The sequence below is a fragment of the Azolla caroliniana genome, unplaced genomic scaffold (genome assembly GCF_043228905.1).
Source record: "Azolla caroliniana isolate FFs.n. ecotype wild unplaced genomic scaffold, voAzoCaro1.0.p SCAF_2, whole genome shotgun sequence".
Taxonomy (NCBI): Eukaryota; Viridiplantae; Streptophyta; class Polypodiopsida; order Salviniales; family Salviniaceae; genus Azolla; species Azolla caroliniana.
The window spans coordinates 12,404,977-12,428,404 of NW_028230437.1; the positions used below are offsets into that span (position 1 = coordinate 12,404,977).

General features: G+C 41.1%; 1 long non-coding RNA gene across 1 annotated transcript; it reads left to right on the forward strand.

Annotated features, from left to right (window-relative positions):
- Positions 1 to 19,733: 19,733 nt before the first annotated feature.
- LOC147867376 (uncharacterized) lies at positions 19,734 to 21,737 on the forward strand. Its single transcript, XR_015529408.1, has 3 exons — positions 19,734 to 19,847; positions 20,368 to 20,428; positions 21,611 to 21,737. It is a non-coding gene; the product is annotated as an uncharacterized LOC147867376 (long non-coding RNA).
- Positions 21,738 to 23,428: the final 1,691 nt, after the last annotated feature.

Genomic DNA, 23,428 nt, shown 5'->3' on the forward strand with positions numbered 1-23,428 from the left:
AAGATCCACCATGGGGACTGATCTACAACTTGTCACCAACCAAGCTAAAAGTCCTTTGAGCCTACATAGAGGAGAATTTGGCAAATGGTTTCATTCGACATTTGAAACCTCCAACCGACGCACCCATTTTCGTTGTCAAGAAAAAGAATGGATCACTTCGTCTCGTCGTGGATTACCGTTGTTGTAGTGTAATTCGCACACTACGTGAAAATTGCATTTTGGTCCCTCTGGATGGGACAAGGAGGAACCGGTAAGGAGAACCGATGAGAACCAGATGAAGGAGGAACCGGAAAGGAGGAACCGGTAAGGAAAACCGGTGAGAACCGGATGAAGGAGGACCCGGTAAGGAGAACCGGATGAAGGAGGGACTGGTAAGGAGACCCGATAAGAACCGGATCAAGTAGAACCGGCAAGAGCCAGAAAAAGAAGGCCGGTGAGAGTCTCTCACCGGATGAAGTGGCAAATTTGTAAATAGAAGAAAATATTGTTATGTGCATAAGGGAAGATTGGAACCCTATACCTCCACATAGACAAACCCCAACCTTACCATTGTACTAACTTATCCTAAGTATTTAAATATCGATTTAATATGTATAAGACCTTTATTTACACCTACCTTTATTAAAAGGTAAGTCATGCATTTTTAGAATGTGTGAATACTTTATTTATAAGAAAAATGTACATCAATAAAAAATTACTCATGCACATCTAGCGAGCATAAGCACTATATTTAGGAAATAAAAGCATAGTGTAAAAATAAACTCATGCACATTTAGTGTGCATGAAGCATGAAGCTATGCTTAGCCTCTTCCATCCTTATATAAGGAGGAGAGAAAGATGTATGGGGGGTTGTTGATTATTTTTACAAGGATAAGCACTATATTTAGGAAATAAAAGCATAGTGTAAAAATAAACTCATGCACATTTAGTGTGCATGAAGCATGAAGCTATGTTTAGCCTCTTCCATCCTTATATAAGGAGGAGAGAAAGATGTATGGGGGATTGTTGATTATTTTTACAAGGATTGACCAATAAAATATATTCGTGGGATTCACGAATTTGTCATCTAAATTGTCTCTTACTATCTAAATATTGATTAAATACACTAAACTCGTGGGATTCACGAAATTCATAGCTTACCTCTCTTTCTACCTTTTATTACTAGCCTTATCTCATATTCTTCTTTCTCCTACTCCAAAACCTCAGTGGTTCCCACCCGACTCACGCAACGATCCGGAGCTGAAAGGCATGACACCGTGGCTTGAATAAGGTCACCATCAGAAATATGTATGCACTTCCCCTTATCTCGAGTCTTTTAGAAAGCATTAATGGTGCAAAGTTCTTCACAAAGATTGACTTACGTGGAGCATATAACCTTGTACGGATCCGACCGGGAGATGATTGGAAGACCATGTTTCGCACCCGATATAGGCACTTCGAGTATACAGTTATGCCATTCGGTCTCACGAATGTGCCAACAATCTTTCAACACATGGTAAATGATATATTTTGAGATCCCTTGCAGATTTGTTTGATAATCTACTACTTTATTTGAAGACTCAAGAAGAGCATGATTCTCGGGTACTATTAGTACTAAAACGACTTCGAGAACATGGTCTTTATGCAAAACGGGAAAAATGTAGTTTTGGGTGCAACCAGGTGGAATTTCTAGGTTATGTCATCTCATCGGAAGGCATCTCTATGGATCCAGCTAAGGTCAAAACTGTGGTAGAGTGGCAGACTCCACGTTCGTTGCGATGCGAGATGTGCAATGTTTATTAGGTTTCGCAAATTTCTACCGCAAGTTTATACAAGACTACCCAAAGCTTATTTTGCCTCTCACACAACTTACCAAGAAGGGGCAATCGTTTGTTTGGTCTAAGGAAGCGGACATCTCTTTTGTGAGTCTTAAGAAAGCATTTACATCAACTCCTATTCTAGGTCACATTGATCCGAAAAAACTGTTCATCATTGAGGTAGGCGCATCGGATTTCGCCCTTGGTAGCATTCTGTCACAACAAGGCGATGATGAAAAACTACATCCTGTGGTTTTCCACACATGCAAGTTTGAAGCCTCTGAAATCAATTACGAGTAATAGTGGACTCTTTTGCACAATGGAGGAACCTTTTAGAGGGATCTTCTCATTAAGTCACCGTATTCAGTGATCACAAAAATCTTGCCTGCTTCCAAAATGCGCATGTATTAAATCGATGACAAGCTTAGTGGGCCCAATTCCTCACTCATTTCGACTTTAAAATTACATATCATCCTGGGAAGCATCAAGGGAAGGTAGATGCATTATTGTGACGCTCGTATCTAGCACCTTGTCCCGGTGATCTAGCATTCGATAATCAAAAGCAAGCAATCCTTGGACCGGCACGACTGCAAGCAATGTAGGTTTTTGACACTCCATTGGATTCTTGCATTATCGATACTATATGTGAGGAATTGAAGAGAGACGCTTTCTCTCAAGCCATTCTAGTGCAAATTAACCTCTCTTAGGCATCCTGTTCACAGTTGCAACAACCACGTTGAATATGTTCCTCTATTGGGAACTCGAAGAGTGTTACATTTAAGCATATACAATCATCCACAAAATCTAAAAATAAACCGCATGATGCAATACCAAAGGTTGAATATGATGATCAACAGGTTATCCTTGAGCTAGAAGAAGTTGGACAGCAAAGAGATGCTCATGAAGGTGTTGGACAACAAGATGAATGTACTGAACAACAGAATATACATGTTGAACATCATGGCATACATGGTTTGCAACAGCCAGAAAGTGTTGAAACTGATTTTCCTCCAGATTTTGAACGTACGTAGGTCTAATCGTTTAAGGAGGCAGGTATATAGATATGACCCCACTTTGCATTATCTCATGTTGTCAGATGAGGGTGAACCTCTTACTTATAAGGACGCAATGTCATGTGAACTTAGCAATAAGTGGGAGCTTACAATGCTTAATCTGGAGTTGTACCAAATGGATGCAAAGACTGCTATTTAAGGAGCATTTGGTATGCAAACTAAACCATAGCCTATATGGCCTAAAACAGGCACCACGGCAATGGTATAAGAAGTTTGATGCTTTTATGGTTTCTCAAGGTTTTAATTGTAGCTATGTAGATCATTGTTTATACACGAAAAAGGATGTCGATGTAGTCCCATCATACTTGTTCTATACGTGGATGATATGTTGCTAGCTGGGAAAAGAAAGACCAGTTTTGATGCTCTAAAAGATCAACTGAAATCGATCTTCTCTATGAAAGATTTTGGAGATGTAGAGCATATTTTGGGCATGAGAATAAATAGAAACAGGAAGGACAAATTATTGTTTTTGTCACAAGAAAAGTACATTGAAAAAGTGCTTAACATATTTAATATGGCAGAAGCGAAGTCCCTTGGAGTTCCTTAGCCTTCATATCTTAAACTTAGCAAGGCTGATGGTCCAAAAGATGAGATGGAAGTCAATGTTATGAAGGGAATTCCTTATGCATCAACATGTGGTTCTCTAATGTATGTTTTGGTAGCTACTCGTCCAGATATTGCTTATGCAGTGGGAATTGTCAGTCGCTATATGTCTAATCCCGGCAAAGCACATTGGGAGGCTATCAAGTGTGTTTTCAGGTATCTTAAAGGTACACAGAGAAAATGTTTATGCTATGGGAAGGGTGCATTGAGTTTGTAGGGATATTGCATCATTGTGATGTAGACAGGGCAGGTGACTTGGATACATGCAAGTCTACTAGCGGGTATATAGTTACAGTTGGTGGTGGAGCACTGTCTTGGTGCTCCCAATGGCAAAAGATTGTAGCACTGATTACTACTGAAGCTGAATATATATTTCAGCTATAGAAGCTTCAAAGGAAACTATATGGCTCAATAGATTTGTTGAAGATCTTGGCTGCAAATATTCTCACCAAAAGTCTTGGCAAAGCTCAACATGCGCATTGCATACAGTTAGTGTGAGTTACTTGAATGTTCACATTAGACCTTTAAGTGTGAGGTTGGTAGGTGTAAAGGTCTGTACTGTAGTTCACAAATTAGGTAATTATTCGTACATGTGAGCATATTGTTCACCTGGACAGGACACCTCCTTTTGTAATGTGAACACACCGGGTTTTTGTTTTAGAGTTAACTAATATAATAACCTTTTTTCTTGTGTACCAATAAAGTCGGCTGGGTGCACCAAAAATATGTGTGACTCTACTCTCATCTCTACTACAATCCTGTTTTCTGAACATCCTCCCTCAATAGCTGCTCCCTCAAACATCCCTCTTTACCTTTATCGCTAAATCACTCTCACTCTCTAGAATCTTGGGAGTGGGGAATCTCATTAACTATGTGTCATGGAGTGTAACTCCTATGACACATGAGTTATGTTACAAGACTTATTAACTATGTGTCATAGAATGTAACTCCTATGACACATTAATTATATTACATAGTGGTGGTGTGTAACTCTCTAGTGTGTTTACACACTAGGATGGGTTAAACTTGATTCTCAACATGCCCCTTCAAGCTCACATTTTGGCATCAATCGACTTTCGGATTTTGGTTGCCTGCCAATTGTTCTTCTCCGTTGGTGTTTTCTTTGATTGGTATCCAGTTCTCTCTTTGTTACTCCCCCTCAAGCTTGGCAAGTTAGCGGTCATTAGTCCAAGGTCCGTCGTGAATTTCCAAAGCTTCTCGGATCCAAGGGCTTTCGTGAAGTTGTCGGTTGTTTGATGGTTCATGTTGATGTGTTGAAGTTCGACATCCTCTGCAAGGACACGTTCTCGGATGAAGTGGTAGTGCACCTCAATATGCTTTGTCTGAGCATGGAAGACGAGGATTCGAGCAAGATGGATATTGCTGAGATTGTCACAGTAGAGAAGGATCGGATCGATGATGGAGACATCAAGATCCTTCAGTATCCTCTTGAGTCATATGGCTTCACATGCAACAACAATTGTGCCCTTGTATTCGGCCTCTGTAATGGATAATGCGACGGTCAGCTACTTCTTGTTGCTCCATGATATGGCTACACTATTGATTGAAAATACGAAGCCCAAAAACGATCATCGGTTCGCTTTGTAGCAGGCCCAATCGGCATCTGTACACCCTTCGAGTCGAATTGACATGGCTGACTTATAGAGAATGTCGTAGTCCATCGTTCCACTCATGTATCGTAATACTCACTTAGCACAATCCAAAAGAATATCACGTGGAGTTTGCATGAATTTACTAAAGAGGCCGACCGGATAGTTGAGGTCGGGTCGAGTGATCATGAGGTACATAAGACTTCCGACAAGTTGTCGATAGTGTGTCGACTTACACTCTGTGTTGCCAGAGTCGGCATCCAGTTTGAGGTTTCGGTCAAGAGGGGTAGCGACGGGCTTACACTTTGTCAGCCCAAACTTAAAAACCAGATTGAGGAAATAGGTCGTTGAGAGATCATGATGTCATCAAAGGTTCGAATTATTTCAACGCCTAGGAAGTAATGAAGCTTTTTCATCTCCGTCATCTTGAATTTTCCGGAGAGGAGGGACTTGACCTTGTTGATGTCGACTAGTTGCTCACTGCCAATGAAAAGGTCATCCATGTAGAGGATGATGAAAATCGAACTTCCATAATCACTTCTTACATGGAGAGAGTTGTTAGATTTTGACATTCTGAAGCTGATTCGATGAAGATATTGTGTTATCTTCGAGTGCCATATGCTAGGTGCTTGTTTGAGGCCTTATAGAGGCTTCTTGAGTCTGCACACCACATGTGGGTGAGTATACGATTCAAATCCAGGTGGTTGTACGATGTATACCTCCTCTTTTAGCTCTCCTTGAAGAAAGGCATTCTTGAAATCCATCTGATGGAGGTGCCACCCTTTCGTTTCTACAAGCGCTATCAGGGTCCTAACAAATTGTCATCTTTGTTATCGGGGCAAAGTTCTCTTCATAGTCGACTACATGTGTCTATGCATAACCTTTCGCTATGAGTTGAGCTTTATAATGATTGACGGAGCCATCAACATTATACTTCACCTTGTATATCCCTTTGCAGCCCGATTGCCTTCTTATGAGGTGAGTGGGGGACAAGATCCCCAGTCTCGTTCTTACTAAGAACTGACATCTCCTCATTCATTGCTTCGACCTATCGTGGATCTTTAACGGCTTTGACAAAACTTTCTGGCTCTTGAATGGCTGCCACCTTCATCATAAAGGCATTGTGGTATGCCATGTAGTCGTAGACGAAATCGGTTGACTAGGTTCTTCTCGTGGGTGGAGTGATGAAGGTTTTTGTTTGCCGCTGTGAGCACATTCTTTACTCCGGGTGTCCTCATGTTGGGAACACCAAAATCGTTGTCAACTGTTTGTGCCAATTCATCTGCATCACTCTCGTCGGAGTGGTTGTCCTCATACTCGGGTATTTTGGCCTTTCCTTTTTCCGATATCGAACTCTAACATGACATGCTTTGCTCGCTTGTAGCCTCTTGTGGTTTCAATCTGGTTGAGATCGGACTCTCCTTAGGTGTTGCCCTTAGCCGTTCGTCGTCATCTAGGTTAACTTCAAAATCGACCATGATTTATTAGGGTGAAGTCGGCTCAGGTGCGTACCATGATGCCGATTCATCAAACACGACGTCCCAACTTACGCGAGCCTTTCGAGTAGATACGTTGAAGCATTTGTAACCTTTCATTTCAAGGGAGTACCCCATGAGGATGCACTTCTCTAATTTTGGGTCAAGCTTTTGCCACTTCTCATCGGGAATGTGCACGTCTGCAATTGAGCCGAATATCCTTACATGGGATAGATTCAATTTCTTTCCACAGTACTTCTCGTGAGGGGTAATCGTGCACACTAGATGTACATTGGTTCATTAGCTAGACAACTGTGCATGTTGCTTTAGCACAATATGACTTCGACATTGCTTTTCGTTCAACATGGCCCTTGCTACTTTGAGGATGTGCCGATTCTTTCATTCAGCTACTTCATTCTATTGCGGTGTATGTCGACATGAAAATTCTCGCTGAAATACTTCTTGTCAGAGAAAGGCTGAAAATTCGTCAAAGAAATATTGTTCGATTGAAGACATCAAACATGTCAACCCGTTTCTTTTTCAACTCTGCTTTTGAGCTTTTGAAAGTGTGCGAATACTTCGCTCTTGTGGCGCATCGGATAAATCCAGGTGTGTCTGGAGAAGTCGTCAATGAACAGGAAGTTGTATCAACATCCTCCGAATGTGGTTGTCTGTGTCGGTTCCCACACTTCAAAGTGGACTATGTCTAGTAGACCTTTGCTCACATTCCTCTCTTTCGGGAATGGGTGCTGATGTTGCTTGCCGAATAGGCGTGCTTCACATACTCCATTGATTTCCTTTTCTTTAAATGTAGGGAGTCTTATAGCGACTCCTTTTGGTTGCATCCCCTTGAGCTTTTGGAGGTTGACGTGGCCGATAAATTGCCGATTTCACCTCCTATGAATCGAGAATGAACATTTGGCCCTCTCTTCGCCCGCATGTGATTAGTCAGGCTTCCTTTTCAATGAAGCAACCAACATGATTGAACCGGCTTGCATGCCCTATTCTACAATTTGGCCAACGAAGACCAAATTCTTCGTTAAGGTCGGTAAATGCAAGACTTTTTTAATGTATGTCTGATTTCCTTCTTTGATGAATTGGACATTGCCGATGCGCCATATCGGATGAGTGGTATCGTCTCCGGTCTCAACATAGCTAGGTCAATCCGGCTCTCGCAGGTCTCAAAACCATTGTTGATGAAACGTCACATAGTTCGAGGCACTAGTTGATGAACCATATATCTTCTGGACTAGAGGCACTAGTCGAACTAGAGACTACATAGAATTTTCCCTATGTCTTATCAAGAACATTTTACCATGGTCATCATAGTCAGAGTTGGTGGCGTAATTGGTGAATTGTCAGCGGACTAACATTTCTTCTTTCGGCACTCCTCTTCATGGGGACCAGTTTTGCCGCAATATCCGCATTGCGGCAAACGTACCTCATGACTTGGTCTTACTGGCTTGGTTTGGCATGGAACTCCCCCTTTTGCTAAACATACCTCGTGACTTTCCACCGTCTAACACGGGAGTACTAATAGACATGCCAAGATCTTCAGCAAGTCTGTTGAGCCATAGAGTTTCCTTTGAAGCTTCTGTAGCTAAAATATATTCAACTTCAGTAGTAATCAATGCTACAATCTTTTGCAATTTGGAGCACCAAGACACTACTCCACCAACAACTATAAGATTATACCCGCTAGTAGACTTGCGTGTATTCAAGTCACCTGCCATGTCACAATATCCCTGCAAACTTAATGCACTCTTCCCATAGCATAAACATTTTCTCTGTGTACCTTTAAGATACCTGAAAACACACTTGTCACAATGTGCTTTGCCAGGATTAGATGTATAGCTACTGACAAATCCCACTGCATAAGCAATATCTGGATGAGTAGCTACCATAGATACATTAGAGAACCACATGCTGATCCATAAGGAATTCCCTTCATAGCATTGACTTCCATCTCATCCTTTGGACAATCAGCCTTGCTAAGTTTAAGATATGAAGGCAAAGGAACGCAAAGGGACTTTGCTTTTGCTATATTAAATCTGTCAATGTACTTTTCTTGTGACAAAAACAACAATTTCTAGTAGAGTTGAGTATTCAAAAGAGTTGTGTGTGTGAGAGAGAGTATGAGTGTATAAGCAAGAGAAGAAATAATTTAGAATAACCATAAAAGAATAAGAAAATACGCAGTAGGGGGGATGACAACTTATGCACTGAAGAGAGCTATGTTAATTAACTAAATATCATCAACAAAACAGAATGGGAAAAGGGGGTTTTAGAGGTGGAATCTAACCAACATATCCACTTGAGTACGATATTTTCATAAGAATATCTACTATCCTTTGACCACATTAACAATCACACACTTGAGCACACTTTTTCCCACATCTTCCTTTTCTTCATAAGCACAGGTTCACACAAGTTGAGCTTGATTCTCAACATGCCCTCTCAAGGTCAATTATGTGTCCACTTAAGCTTGGTTGTCTTGGTGTAGTTGAAGACCTGACTGCAGTTGGTCGGACTACTAAACCGTGGTTTTCCCATTGTTCCTATGTACTCAATCTTGATCCAGCAATGTCGATCATGTCGATCATGTCGATCCAAAATTTCGAGCTTGTCAATGGTGCCGAGAAGGTCAAGTTTATCTCTAACTTAAAAAATTTTGGGCTTTGAAAATTCTTCTTCTAACTTGCTGGGTCAAGTCAGATTAGATATACCGGCCTTACTTTGTCGATGTTGGTCTGACTCTTCCTCTTTTATGGTGCTGATTTTCCATGTTTTCCTTCTCCTTTGTACTTGTACTTCCCCCCAAGCTCAGGATATCGAGTGGCCTAAGGCCTAGATCCACTGAGAATTATCGTAGCTTGTTGAGACCTAGCACCTCAAGGAAAATATCAACCTCGGTAGTTTTTTAAGCCATACAGCTTCGTAAGCAGCTACAACTAGGGCCCTATACTCCGCCTCATTGCTTGATAGAGCAATTATTGGTTGTTTCTTGCTGCTCTAGGAGATTTCTCCACTACCGAGTGAAAACATAAATCCTGAAGTGGATCGCCTATAAGATGCATTGCCCGCGCAATCAACATCTGTGAAACCTTCGAGTTGAAGTGGTACTCCATGCTTATAGAAGATTCCATAATGAAGTGTTCCGCTAACATAACGTAACACTCGCTTAGCATAGTCCATGTGAGTGTCACGGGGGGCTTTGCATGAACTGGCTAAGAAGCTCGACCGAATAGCTGAGGACTAGTCGGGTGATAATTAGGTAGATAAGACTCCCATTTATTTGGCGATACTGTGTCGACTCGCAGTATTTGCCAGAATCTGCAGTTAGCTTCATATTTCAATCAAGGGGTGTCGAGATGGACTTACACTCGGTCATTCCGAACTTGTAACGCAAGTTCAACACATAGTGTCATTGTAAGAGTAGGAGCCCTTCTAGAGTTTGAATGACCTCGATGCCGAGAAAATAATGTAAGTCATTTAGATCCTTCTTCTCGAACTTCTCTAAAAGCAACTTTTTTATCTTTTGTGTCTCGATGAGGCTTTCTCCACCGATGATAAGGTCATCGACATACAAGATTAAGAAGATGAGGCTTTTGGGATTGTTCCGGATATACAATGAGTTATCAGATGCCAATGTCGTGAAGATATGTTGTAATCTTTGAATGCCATGTTCTTGGGGCTTGCTTCAGTCCATAGAGTGGCTTCTTCAATCGGCAAACTGCAAGTGAATGTTTGCTCGATTCGAAGACCAGGTGGTTGCATCATGTAAACTTTCTCCTCAAGCTCACCTTGGAGGAATGCGTTCTGCACACCCATTTGATGCAAGTGCCAACATTTCACTGCTGCGAGTGCAATTACCGTCTTGATAGTGGACATTTTTGCCACCGGAGCAAATGTTTCCTCCTAGTCTATGCCATGGGTTTGAGCATACCCTTTGGCGACTAGCCGAGCCTTGAACCGATTGACCATGCCATCCGTATTATGCTTTATCTTGAACACCTAGCGGCAACCAGTTGGCATTTTCTTGATTTTAGAGGATGGAACTAAATCCCAAGTATTGTTGTCAAACAAAGCGCACATCTTCTCCCTCATTGCCACAATCCAATGGGGATCTTGGGCAGCTTCTTTGTAAGTCTTGGGTTGTTGGTTTGTTGCGACCTTCATCATGAATGCATAGTGGTGCCCCATGTACTCATTGTACCTGAACCTAACTATCAAGTTCTTTTGTTGGTTCAATTGATGGAGTTTTCCTTTGGTCACCTCCGGGGCCTTCTTCATTTCATACTTGTTGTCAACCGATTGGGGTGAATGATCTGAGTCTTCACCGGACGTCGTGTCCTTGACCTCTTGCTCAGGTACCATGCCCTTTGTTTTCTTTCTGGGGGTGTAGCACCAAGGTGACAACACATCAGAGGTTTCTTCATGTCATGCAAGACTCTGATTGTTGGATGACACCTCAAGTCCAGTCAGCTGGAGTGTGGCTAGACTCTCTATTGGTTCTCCACCCATAATGATCATCAACATCTCTTCTTCTTCACTCTCAGAATCTGCTCCAGATTTGCTTGTTTCGAACATGACAGGGATAACTGATGTCCGCCATACGATGATGTCACCTCATCAAATACCACTTCTATTATAGATCATAATACTAATGTAAACTTAAGATAAGGATAATGAAGAAATAGATAGAAAGGAGAAAGAGAAAGAAGGGTGCCGATCCACCCGACCACCCCCGAGCGAAGGGATCGAGACGGACTCGAGCCTCGATGGGCGTCCCATACCACCGCCGTGGCGTCGAGTCGTACCTGGTGCTGGCGCGCTCGCTACAAGAGTTGACCCACCACACGAGCAGAGTCTCGATGTAGTCAAAAGATGATCAAATGAGGGTAGCTAGGCCTCTTATTTATAGCGATACCCAAGGCCCCCAGGCAAGTTCACACTTGACCTAATGGGTTGTCTCAATCCCGAGGATTAAAAGTAATCCTCCCCTTCTTTACACTCTCATTTAACCCTCACACTTATCCACGTGTATAGAATACTACGGTAAATTCTTACCACGGGATATTATATGGTCATGCCCGTAACATACTCCCCCTCTTTAAAACATTGCACTCTTGAAATGGAAAGTTAGGGAAGTTAGTTCTAAGAGTATTTTCGCGTTCCCATGTGGCATCTTTTATTGATTTATCCATCCATTTTATTTTGAATTCTCGGATTTCTTTAGTACGTAATTTTTTTGTTTTAACATCGAGAATTCTTTCTGGTACATGTGGTTTAGAAGATAATTCTTCAGAAGTAACCAGAGTTTCAGTCGTAACTGTATTGTCTCCAGAACCTAGAAGTTCTTTTAGACGACTCACATGAAAGACTGGATGAATTCCGACACCATCGGGTAGAGCGAGACGATAGGCTGATGACCCAATGCGTTTGAGGACTGTAAAAGGTCCACAAAACCGTGGGGCTAACTTAGCGCACTTACCCGTAGACAATGTCTTAGAATTGTGAGGTACACGTAAAAATACCTTCTGTCCAGGGTTGAATACACGAGGTTGCCTATGATGATCGGCATAAAAACGCGCTCTATCTTGAGCTGTTTTTATATTATCTCGTGCAATATGCAACATATCTTGCATATCCCGAAGAAAGTTTTGCGTACTTCGCAACTCATCATGATGTATATTAACATCAATCGGGGCTCGTGGCTGAAAACCATACATCAACATAAAAGGACTATATCCCGTCGACGTATGCTTGGAGCTGTTATAAGCAAACTCCAAAATTGGGAGATAACGTTCCCATTTTGTTGGTTTTGCACCAACGTATGCTCGAAGCATGTCCTCAATAATTTGATTTACTCGTTCTGTCTGTCCATCGGATTGAGGATGATCCGTGGAGCTCATGCTCAACGTAGTTTCTAACTTCTTAAAGACTTGTGTCCAGAAGTCACTAGTAAACTTTGGATCTCGATCACTCACGATATCCATCGGTAACCCATAAAAACGAAACAATTCGTCAACAAATTGGTAAGCCAATTCAGGAGCTGTTACCGTGGTTTTAGTAGCAATAAATCTGGCCATTTTAGTTAGTCGATCAACGACAACCCATATGGCATCATGACCTTTTTGGGTGCGAGGAAGGCTAACAATAAAATCCATGGATATGCTTTCCCACTTATTATTGGGAATGTCCAAGGGATGTAAAAGTCCTGCGGCTTTAAGTCGCTCGGCTTTGTTAACCTGACACTGGTGACATTTAGTCACATAGCTATGTATGTCAGGACGCATCTTAGGCCAATAAAATTGAGTGGAGATGAGAACGAGTGTACGATGTATTCCAGGGTGCCCTGCTGAGGGTGCATCATGGCATTCAAAAAGAATCCTCTTTTTGACCTCGGGTAAATCTGGAACACAAACCTTCCCATTACGGTAGAGCAAACCGTTAGCAATGTGGAAGTATTCCTTCAAGGATGTGGTGGTGTCTGTTCCAGACTCAACTCTAGCCCAGTATTTTGCGAAATAACTATCATCAGGATACTTTCCTCGAAGGTGATCATAAAGATCTGATGATATTTCAGTGAAGCTAAGCGTGTTAACTTCACGGATGCGACTTAGTGCATCAGCGACAATGTTCATGGAACCTTTACGATATCGTATGGAAAAATCAAAGTCCTGGATGAGATCAGCCCATCGTGCCTTACGACCTTTCAGGTCTTGTTGGTCACAAAAATATTTCAAGGACTCGTGGTCCGTAGTTACCACAAAGTGATTTCCATAAAGATAATGGCGCCATGTTTTGAGCGCATGTATAACTGCAAATAATTCCTTTTCTTGAACGGTATACCGACATTGAGCAGAATCAAGTTTCTTACTCTCGAATGCTATTGGTTTACCATCTTGATACAAGACAGCACCTATAGCATAATCGCTTGCATCGGTTTCAACCTCAAAAGGTTTTGAAGGATCAGGTAAAAGAAGTGAAGGAGCCTTGCAAACCAGGTCCTTGAGTTCCTTAAAGGCGAGGTCTAGTGTACCATTCCACACAATAGGTTTTGTAGACTTACGTGTTTGACCTTTTAAAAGATCAGTAAACGGCGTCGTCAATTGGGAGTAATTACGAAGAGACTTTCGCAAAAACCCCACAAAACCAAGGAATGATCGAACTTCTCGAATATTCCGAAGAGTGGGCCAAAGCTTGATTTTCTCAATGCGAGAAGGATCAATTTCAACTCCTCGTTCGGTTATGAGATGTCCTAGATAAGTAATTGATTTCTTGAAGAACTCACATTTTGAGATCTTCGCATAAAACTGTTTATCACGCAATGTTTGTAAAACAAAGCGGACATGTCTAGCATGTTCTTGTAATGTACGGCTATAAACTAAAATATCATCCAAGAAAATAACGACAAATTTTCCAAGTTGTTCTCGGAAAATGTCATTCATTTCTTGTTGAAAAGTAGCCGGAGCATTGGTCAAACCAAAAGGCATAACCAAAAACTCGTAATGGCCATAGCGCGTACAAAATGCTGTTTTAGGAACATCGTCCTCACTTATTCGTATTTGATGGTAGCCAGTACGGAGATCAAGTTTCGTAAAATACCGAGCTCCCTGGAGACGGTCAATTAGATCGTCAGGCCGGGGCAATGGATACGAATTCTTGATCGTCACTTTATTCAAGCGTCGGTAATTAATACACATACGCCATGTGCCCTCTTTCTTTTTAACCAAGAGAACTGGTGCACCCCATGGAGATTTACTATAACGTATATAACCCATTCGTAAATAGTCCTTGAGTTGCTTAGATACCTCATCTTCTTCGGATCGACTTAAGCGATACGGAGGTATACTTATTGGTGCAACACCAGGTACAATATCTATACGATGGTCTATATTACGTTTAGGAGGTAACCCATCAGGTAGTTCACTTGGAAAAACATCATGAAAATCATTTAAGATTTCATCAAGTTGTTGTTGTTCAAAATATGTTAATTGAATCGGGACATTATCGATATTGTAAACGTGAATGTTCGGATCAAATACACAATAAAATAACGTAGAACAAGACAACTCGGATATTGATGGACACGAGGAAACAATCGAGAGGGATTGTTTTTTTACACATTGAATAAAATGCGTACAATCGTTCAGTACAAAAGAAATGGAATGACGAACCCAATCAATAAATAAAGAAGAGTTTTTATTATAAAACCAGGGATAACCCAGTATTACATCGGTGGTACAAAGATTCATTACATGGAAGTCTACTTCCTCTATATAAGTATCAATAGAAATTCCTAATGAATGAATCGCCCCGTTGATGTATTGTACTCTTCCATCAGCCAAGTGCACCGTGTAGGTGTGATCACTTACGGTGGGTTGGATTCCCCATATCTGAACCAAACGATCATTCACAAAATTGTGTGAGCTTCCCGAATCAAATAAAAATTGTATGGGAGATCCATTGATATACCCGTTTGCACGTAGTAAATCATTGGGACCCAATACATAGTGAGGGAAAGAACATTGACAATTACTTAAATGATGTGTATAGACCTGAAGGACATTAGGAATCTGACCTTTATGGTCTGCAGCTTTAGCTTTGTTGTCGTGCTCTTTCCGTTGGAGCTTTCGACATTGTTCTTTTGTATGACCCTTCTTTTTGCAGAATACACAAAAAGGATGTTGTCGCTTACAATCGCGATCCAGGAATTCGTTGGGTGTCTTGCGTTTCCCAACAAATTGCGACTGCTTAGTCCCGGGCGCTTCGTTGGGTTTGTTATGGTCCTTCTTCGAAGTGCGTTGATAGCGAAGAACTATTTCAACGGCCTCTTCGAAGGATTTTGGATCCTTATCGTGCACTATCCAGTGATAGTCCGAATTGGGGATGCCATTGACAAAACAAGCTATCAACCAATTGTCCCCTTCTAGACCCGATTTTTGGATTTGGGTTCTAGTATGGTGAACATAGTCCTCTAGCGAGGAAAATTTCCTGCTAGAGAGGTTCATTAAAGCTTGTGCTGCCTCGGTTCGAGAGGGAGGTTGCAGAAATTGGCCCTTAAAAACCATGACAAAATCTGTCCAGGTATCGGGCAATTTCCCCATAGTACGGAGCCCACGCCACCAGGCGGCGGCCTTACCCCCGAGTTCTCGGCCGACATATGCAATCTTCGTACTATCTGGCGTGGGATAGAGCTCAAAATGAGACTCCCATCGTCCCAGCCATGTGCAGATTGCTTCTTCGGTTCTTTCCTTTTTGTCTCCCGTAAATGGCTTAACGACAAATGATGGTTCACCTTGTCAGGTCTATTAGTCTCACGTTGTAGACTAATGACACGTGCCTCAAGAGCACTCTGAGATTGCCGAAGTTCGGTCATCTGTTGAGCGGTGAAACTAAGGTATTGGGTTATTTGTGCCAAATACATCTCAGTGGACATTTGTCCAGGAGGATTCCCTTGAGTTCCTTCCGCTTGAGCGGATGACATCGGGTCGTTAATTTGAGCCATTAAAGATTATTTCTGGAAAAGAAATAGGATAAGGTCAGAGATATAGTCATAACATCTTGTCGTGATGTAAACATATCATGGGCGAGCATTAATCGATATCATTATCTCACGTCAATACCCCTCTAGACGTATGAGATGAGGTTCAAGATCAGGTTACTATGGTAACACAAAGGTGTTTTAAAAACCATGGGGGTGACAAATAAATGTCTTTCCCTGATCTCTATATCGATTTTTTCATGGTGGCTCCCCGAGGCTCAACCATGTATGTTCGCGTCATGAATAGTTTATACACGAAAAAAAATGTTAACAATAAACTATGTTTCGGTGCCCACATAAGTGGTTTCGGCTCTTTAAGTCCTATTACGAGGACCCCGAGGTGCACTTAGACCTTAAGTCTAAACATGTGTTATAGTCATATGTATCAAGGATGTTGTATGGTCTTGGACATATTTGAACTCGAGACCTCGAGAACAAATACATTAAACACTTGAGCCAACCAAGTAAGTTGCTCTTCTCGAATGCTTAATGTTTGATGTGTATAAGAGATATGCGAGGCAATTGATCATATATGTTTTTTTAAAAGAACATATATGTCAAGGGTCCTTATTTCGCCCTCATTTACCAAAACTATGTTGGTACGCTACCTAACCTCAAGTCTCGTAATTACGATGGCATACGCCAAAGTGCAACCTAATGGTCAAGCCAAATGAGCCCTCGTTTCGTAGTAGGCTCATGTGGGCCATCACATGGTCACGTCATTACGAATGCCTCTCGTAAGAACGAGCTCATGGTGGCATCGTATCCATGTAACGAGGGAGGGATGTTGGATACGTGCGTCATTGGAGCGACCTCACTTGAAGTGGGTCAAGCCCTACGTACTCAACATCATTTTGGCTATTCGCGTTTCTTTACGTAACGAAATCGAGGTCGTCAATGGGGTTATCAACAATAAAACAATGTTGAAAAAGGGATGGTGACAACGCCATTCTCACAAAAATGTGAGGACGGCCACCAACATCCTTTTCCCGACAAGGACAACTTTCGATATAATCACGTAATAACGAATATACACATATGTTTACTTATCACATATATACGATCAAATACGTATATATGTGACCACATATGCCTATATTAAACATATCGTTATATTAAATAGCCACAAATGATGTGATCGAGATACGTAATCGAGGTATATACCTCTACGCACACGAAACATCCACAAATAAGAGATCATCGTAATACGCAATGGAGGTATTGACCTCTTACGCATACGAGACCAAACGCATATCGTTTACAACAAATCAAGGTATTAAACTCATACGCAAACGTAACATATGTTCGTGATCGTAATACGTAATTGAGGTATTAACCTCGTACGCATACGACACTCATCACATATTATTAATATGTCAAACGAGGTATTGACCCCGTGCACATATGTAAACGTTTTAGATAATCAATTAAAGACCACTACAACATCATTGATTTAATGAAAAAAATTACATATAAACTAAACACATGATTAGATGGGAGAAGAGAGAATAGAAAGAAAAATTAAGGAAAGAGTTACCGAAGTTCTTTGTTGATCGTTGTCTGGATCAAGGCCAACCGCACAACGATCGATCAGCATCAATCAAAAGACAAATGAAAAACAAAGAAACATTAGTAAAAAAATCTGATACCAAATATTATAGATCATAATACTAATGTAAGCTTAAGATAAGGATAATGAAGAAATAGATAGAAAGGAGAAAGAGAAAGAAGGGTGCCGATCCACCCGACCACCCCCGAGCGAAGGGATCGAGACGGACTCGAGCCTCGATCGGCGTCCCATACCACCGCCGTGGCGTCGAGTCGTACCTGGTGCTGGCGCGCTCGCTACAAGAGTTGACCCACCACACGAGCAGAGTCTCGATGTAGTCAAAAGATGATCAAATGAGGGTAGCTAGGCCTCTTATTTATAGCGATACCGAAGGCCCCCAGGCAAGTTCACACTTGACCTAATGGGTTGTCTCAATCCCGAGGATTAAAAGTAATCCTCCCCTTCTTTACACTCTCATTTAACCCTCACACTTATCCACGTGTATAGAATACTACGGTAAATTCTTACCACGGGATATTATATGGTCATGCCCGTAACAACTTCTCTGCTTATTCGTGATTGTCGAGTGATGGGGTTAAAGGGTGAAAGCATGCGAGTGGAAACAATTAGCTATGTCCTTGACATAGCTAATTAGCTATGCAAAAAGCTACCATTGATAAATAGTCATTTTAGTAAAAAGCCATCATTAATAAATTAAGTATGCAAAAAACTACCATTGAAAATACTAGAGTGTTTTAATTACATATGTAAATGAGTGCCATAAATGTGCAACATAAATTGATGTGTGCACCATAAATGTGTACCATAAATTATATATCGAATTCCTAGGTCCATTATGCATGATCCTTTGCCACATCACGTAGGCCATCTCTAGTTGAGTACTGTGGGTTAGTTGCTACCACTGTTGCTAAACCCTATCGAGTCCACCTGCCGCCACTCTACACTGAGGGGCTGCTACTGTGCGTTCCAAGCATCATCAAAGAGCTGCTCAATCTGACGGGGTTCTCTTCTTTGTGACACTCTACACTCAGGGGCCACTATTGTGCATTCCAAGCATCATCAAAGAGCTGTTCAATCTGACGGGGTTCTCTTCTCTGTGCCACTCTACACTCAGGGGCCATTACTGTGCGTTCCAAGCATCATCAAAGAGCTGTTCAATCTGAGGGGGTTCTCTTCTCTGTGCCACTCTACACTCAGGGGCCATTACTGTGCGTTCCAAGCATCATCAAAGAGCTGTTCAATCTGAGGGGGTTCTCTTCTCTGTGCCACTCTACACTCAGGGGCCGCTGCTGTGCGTTCCAAGCATCATCAAAGAGTTGTTCAATCTGACGGGGTTCTCTTCTCTTTGCCACTCTACACTCAGGGGTTGCTACTGTGCGTTCCAAGCATAATCGAAGAGCTATTCAATCTGACGGGGTTCTCTTCTCTTTTCCACTCTCACTCAGGGGCCGCTACTGTGCGTTTCAAGCATCATTGGTAACTGTTCAATCTGACGGGGTTCTCTTCTCTTTTCCACTCTCACTCAGGGGCCGCTACTGTGCGTTTCAAGCATCATTGGTAACTGTTCAATCTGACGGGGTTCTCTTCTCTATGCCACTCTATTCTCAAGTGCCTTCTATGTGCGTTTCAAGCATCATCGGTAACTGTTCAATCTGACGGGGTTCTCTCCTCCATTGCCATCATTCTATACTCAGTTGCCACTACTGTCCAGTCCCGGATTGCTTCCACATTTCGATTTGACGGAGTTCACTCATCCAACGGCAACATTCTACACTCAGTTGTTGCCATTGGTCGGTCTTGGATCGCCTCCTCAACTGTTGGATCCAACAGAGTGAAATCCTCTACTGTTCGGTCTTGGATTGCAATAACTTTTCTGTCTATTGATTATCTTGTGTATTGTTGTGTCTAATCTTGTGTATTGTGTGGAATATTTTTGTGTATTGTTGTTGCCCATAGCCATCTTTAATACTTGTTTTTTTTTCTGGAAATTTAGGGTTTTAACATGTCTAGCCAAATGGAAGGGGAAGAAGGGTGTTTAGAATTACCCCTCAATGATCATAAGGATAGGGATGATGTTATCAGGACACAACAAGCCATACGAAACTATTGGGCAGAAAAAAAAGGAAACATCGTCAATTGTTGAAGGATACGAAAGCCACACTCAGTAAAGGTAAGGATAGTTTAGATGAGAATGTAAGTAATGCGACTACCATCATAGAGAGAAAGGTTGTAGACTATTTCAATGTTCAAACCAAGCACATCAGCAATGAAGAAAAGAAGGTAGTACTTTATGGAATATGTAATGATCCATCGATAAAGGACTTAGTTGATTGTGATGGTCTTAATGCAAACATATCATCTATTTTAGTAAATAATCTTCGTAATAGTTTCGTATCCATGAGCAGGTCAGAAGATGATCTTGTCTTAAAAAGGTCTAGTCTAATGATGTTACTTAATAGTGATGTTGACGATATAAACATCAGTGAGCTATCTAAGGTAATTGGTGTTAGTAGAAAAACAGTGTACAATACAATGAACCGTATAATTTCCTCGGGTGAAGGAACTAGTCTACTAAAGCTAACTACAAGATGTAAGCCAATGACACCCATAACATTTGAAATCAAGGATGTAATCACAATGTTTTGGACTAATGAGAGTAGGGTTTCACCCAATAAAAAGGATTTATGCAGGAAACGTGTTGGAAGAAATCAATACGAGGAGCATCCCATTCATCTTCTTGATGTACCTCAGGTATTTACATTTATCTCAACATTTGTTTTGACTCTACTCGGAAAGTTAATTAGCTCAGTTAGCAGAAAAGCTAATTAGCTGTACTGCTAGCTAGTTAGCTATCATGGTAGCTAGTTAGCTATTTCGTTATTACCAGCTAATTAGCTACTAGGAAAGCTAATTAGCTACCATGATAGCTAATTAGCTACTATGATAGCTACTACATAGGTAACTGGCTACTCTCAATAGCTACTACCATGATAGCTAATTAGTTAGGATAGCTAATTAGCCACCATTATAGCTAATTAGCTACTAGACCAGCTAATTAGCTACCATGATAGCTAATTAGTTACTAGGACAGCTAATTAGCCACCGTGATAGCTAATTAGCTACCATGATAGCTAATTAGCTACTATACCAGCTAATTAGCTACCATGATAGCTAATTAGTTACTAGGAAAGCTAATCAGCCACCATTATAGCTAATTAGCTACTAGACTAGCTAATTAGCTACCACGATAGCTAATTAGCTACTAGACCAGCTAATTAGCTACCATGATAGCTAATTAGTTACTAGGAAAGCTAATTAGCCACCATGATAGCTAATTAGCTAGTAGACAAGCTAATTAGCCACCATGATAGCTAATTAGCTACTAGGACAACTAATTAGCTACTAGGACAGCTAATTAGCTACCATGATAGCTAATTAGCTACTACGACAGCTAATTAGCTACCATGATAGCTAATTAGCTACTAGAATAGCTAATTAGCTACTAGAATAGCTAATTAGCTACCATGATAGCTAATTAGCTACTACGACAGCTAATTAGCTACCATGATAGCTAATTAGCTACTAGAATAGCTAATTAGCTACCATGATAGCTAATTAGCTACTACGACAGCTAATTAGCTACCATGATAGCTAATTAGCTACTACGACAGCTAATTAGCTACCATGATAGCTAATTAGCTACTAGAATAGCTAATTAGCTACCATGATAGCTAATTAGCTACTACGACAACTAATTAACTACCATGATAGCTAATTAGCTACTAGGACAACTAATTAGCTACCATGATAGCTAATTAGCTACTAGAATAGCTAACTAGCTACTAGAATAGCTAACTAGCTACTAGAATAGCTAATTAGCTACTAGGATAGTTAGCTAGTTACGAGAATAACTAATTCCCCTTTATTACGCAGGTCGATTTATTTATTAGGTTCAAACGAATGCATCCAACTATCAAAGTTCAACTACGAACATTCGAGTCTCTTAAGCCACACTTTGTGAGACGCTTAAAGGATCGATACACATGTTGTTGCATTTACCATGTACAGATGGGTTTTCTGAAGGACTCTGTTAATCTACTACGTCACCATAGCGCATCCCTAACTAATACAGTTTGCACATGTGGGTGCCAAATCTGTCGATCAAGCCCGCAAGAGGAGTGTAAATCATCTGAGCACGTTATCTCTTCCATGAGTTATTTATTAGATTCAATATTGTGTCCGAGAGAATCTGACGCTATCTTCCATATTCATAAATGTGTCATGGGTTTATGTCAAGATTGTGGCCCTACTAGATTTAGGTGGTGTCCAAATGAATTGAGTAGTGAAATATTGATCTCTGTGAAGTTATTTGAGTCAGTGAACACCAATTTCGAAGGAAAGGTGTGTAAAAGAAAGGATCTAGTTCGGAAGATGCTTAAACCAAGGGATTTGGTGTCTCTGTTTGTAGTATCTCTAGGAAAGTTCATTAAACACAACTTCATTTATTCATGGCAGGCCCATCAGTTTAAGACTTGCATATCTGATTTCCCAAATGATGTAGTAGTCTCAGTAGTAGATTTCGCAGAGAATTATACTTTCAAGCAGCAGAATGAAATTCAATCTATGCATTGGTGTTCAGTTCAGGTAACCATTTTTGTGCACATAACATATTTTCGAGTTTCAGGTGATGTTAAAAAAGTAATTCATTTCTTTATTTCCGATGATAAGAAGCATGATACCTTGTTCGTCCAACACTGTTTTAAGTTACATTGGCAGTGGTTATTAGCTCAACGTTTGGAGCTTACTCAACATTGGGTCTGGTCTGACGGAGCTGCGTCACAATTCAAGGCTCGACGTCCATTTTATTTTGTGGGGAGGTATCCTGCTATAACAGGTTTGGAGATGAGATGGAATTTTTTTGGGTCTGGCCATGGTAAAGGTGAACATGATGGTGCAGGGGCTGTTATAAAGCGGGCACTTACCCATGAACAACTAAAGATAGATGGTGTGCACATGAATTGTGCATCACATGTAGTTGAATTTTTAAGAACAAATATGTCGACGAGTGCCATAGGTGTGTATTCCTCGCAAGTTCGAGATATCAAACGTGAATTTTGGGAAGTGAAGATAGATGAAGTAAATAGGGATAAGACCTGGGAGTGCCAAGGAATTCCCGAATTGCGATCTCTGCATGCTGTTCGCGGTTATTCCAGGTTGGATGGTCATTGTATTGCGGTGAGAGAATTGACTTGTTTTTGCTTCCATTGTGTGCAGGGAAATTGGAGATATTGTCTAAACAAAGCATACATTCAGAATTGGGAGTATCACACTCTGAATGATAAGGAAGCAGTTGATGGAGAAACAGGGCAGAATGCTGACTTCACATATGAGGGACTTGGAGATACTTTGAGTGATGTCCTGAACGTTGGGGATAACTTCGCTGTAAATGCTGAAGAAGGCAATTCAGAGGGTGCTGATTTCTATATATTAAAGTGCACGGTTAGTAAACAGTGTGCAAGGCAGAATATTGTAGATGCATGGGGAAATTTTGTATCTGCCGGGACATTCTACATCGAAGGCATTTTTTATGCAAAACTAGATGACTACGAATATGTGTACAGGCTGTTAGAAGACAAACCAGCAGCGTATATGTACTCTCATTTGGTCAGATGCATCAACGTCCCAATGTCAGAATACAATAGCTGCTCCGGTTTATACACTGTTGGTGCTAATGTGTATGAATGTATTTAC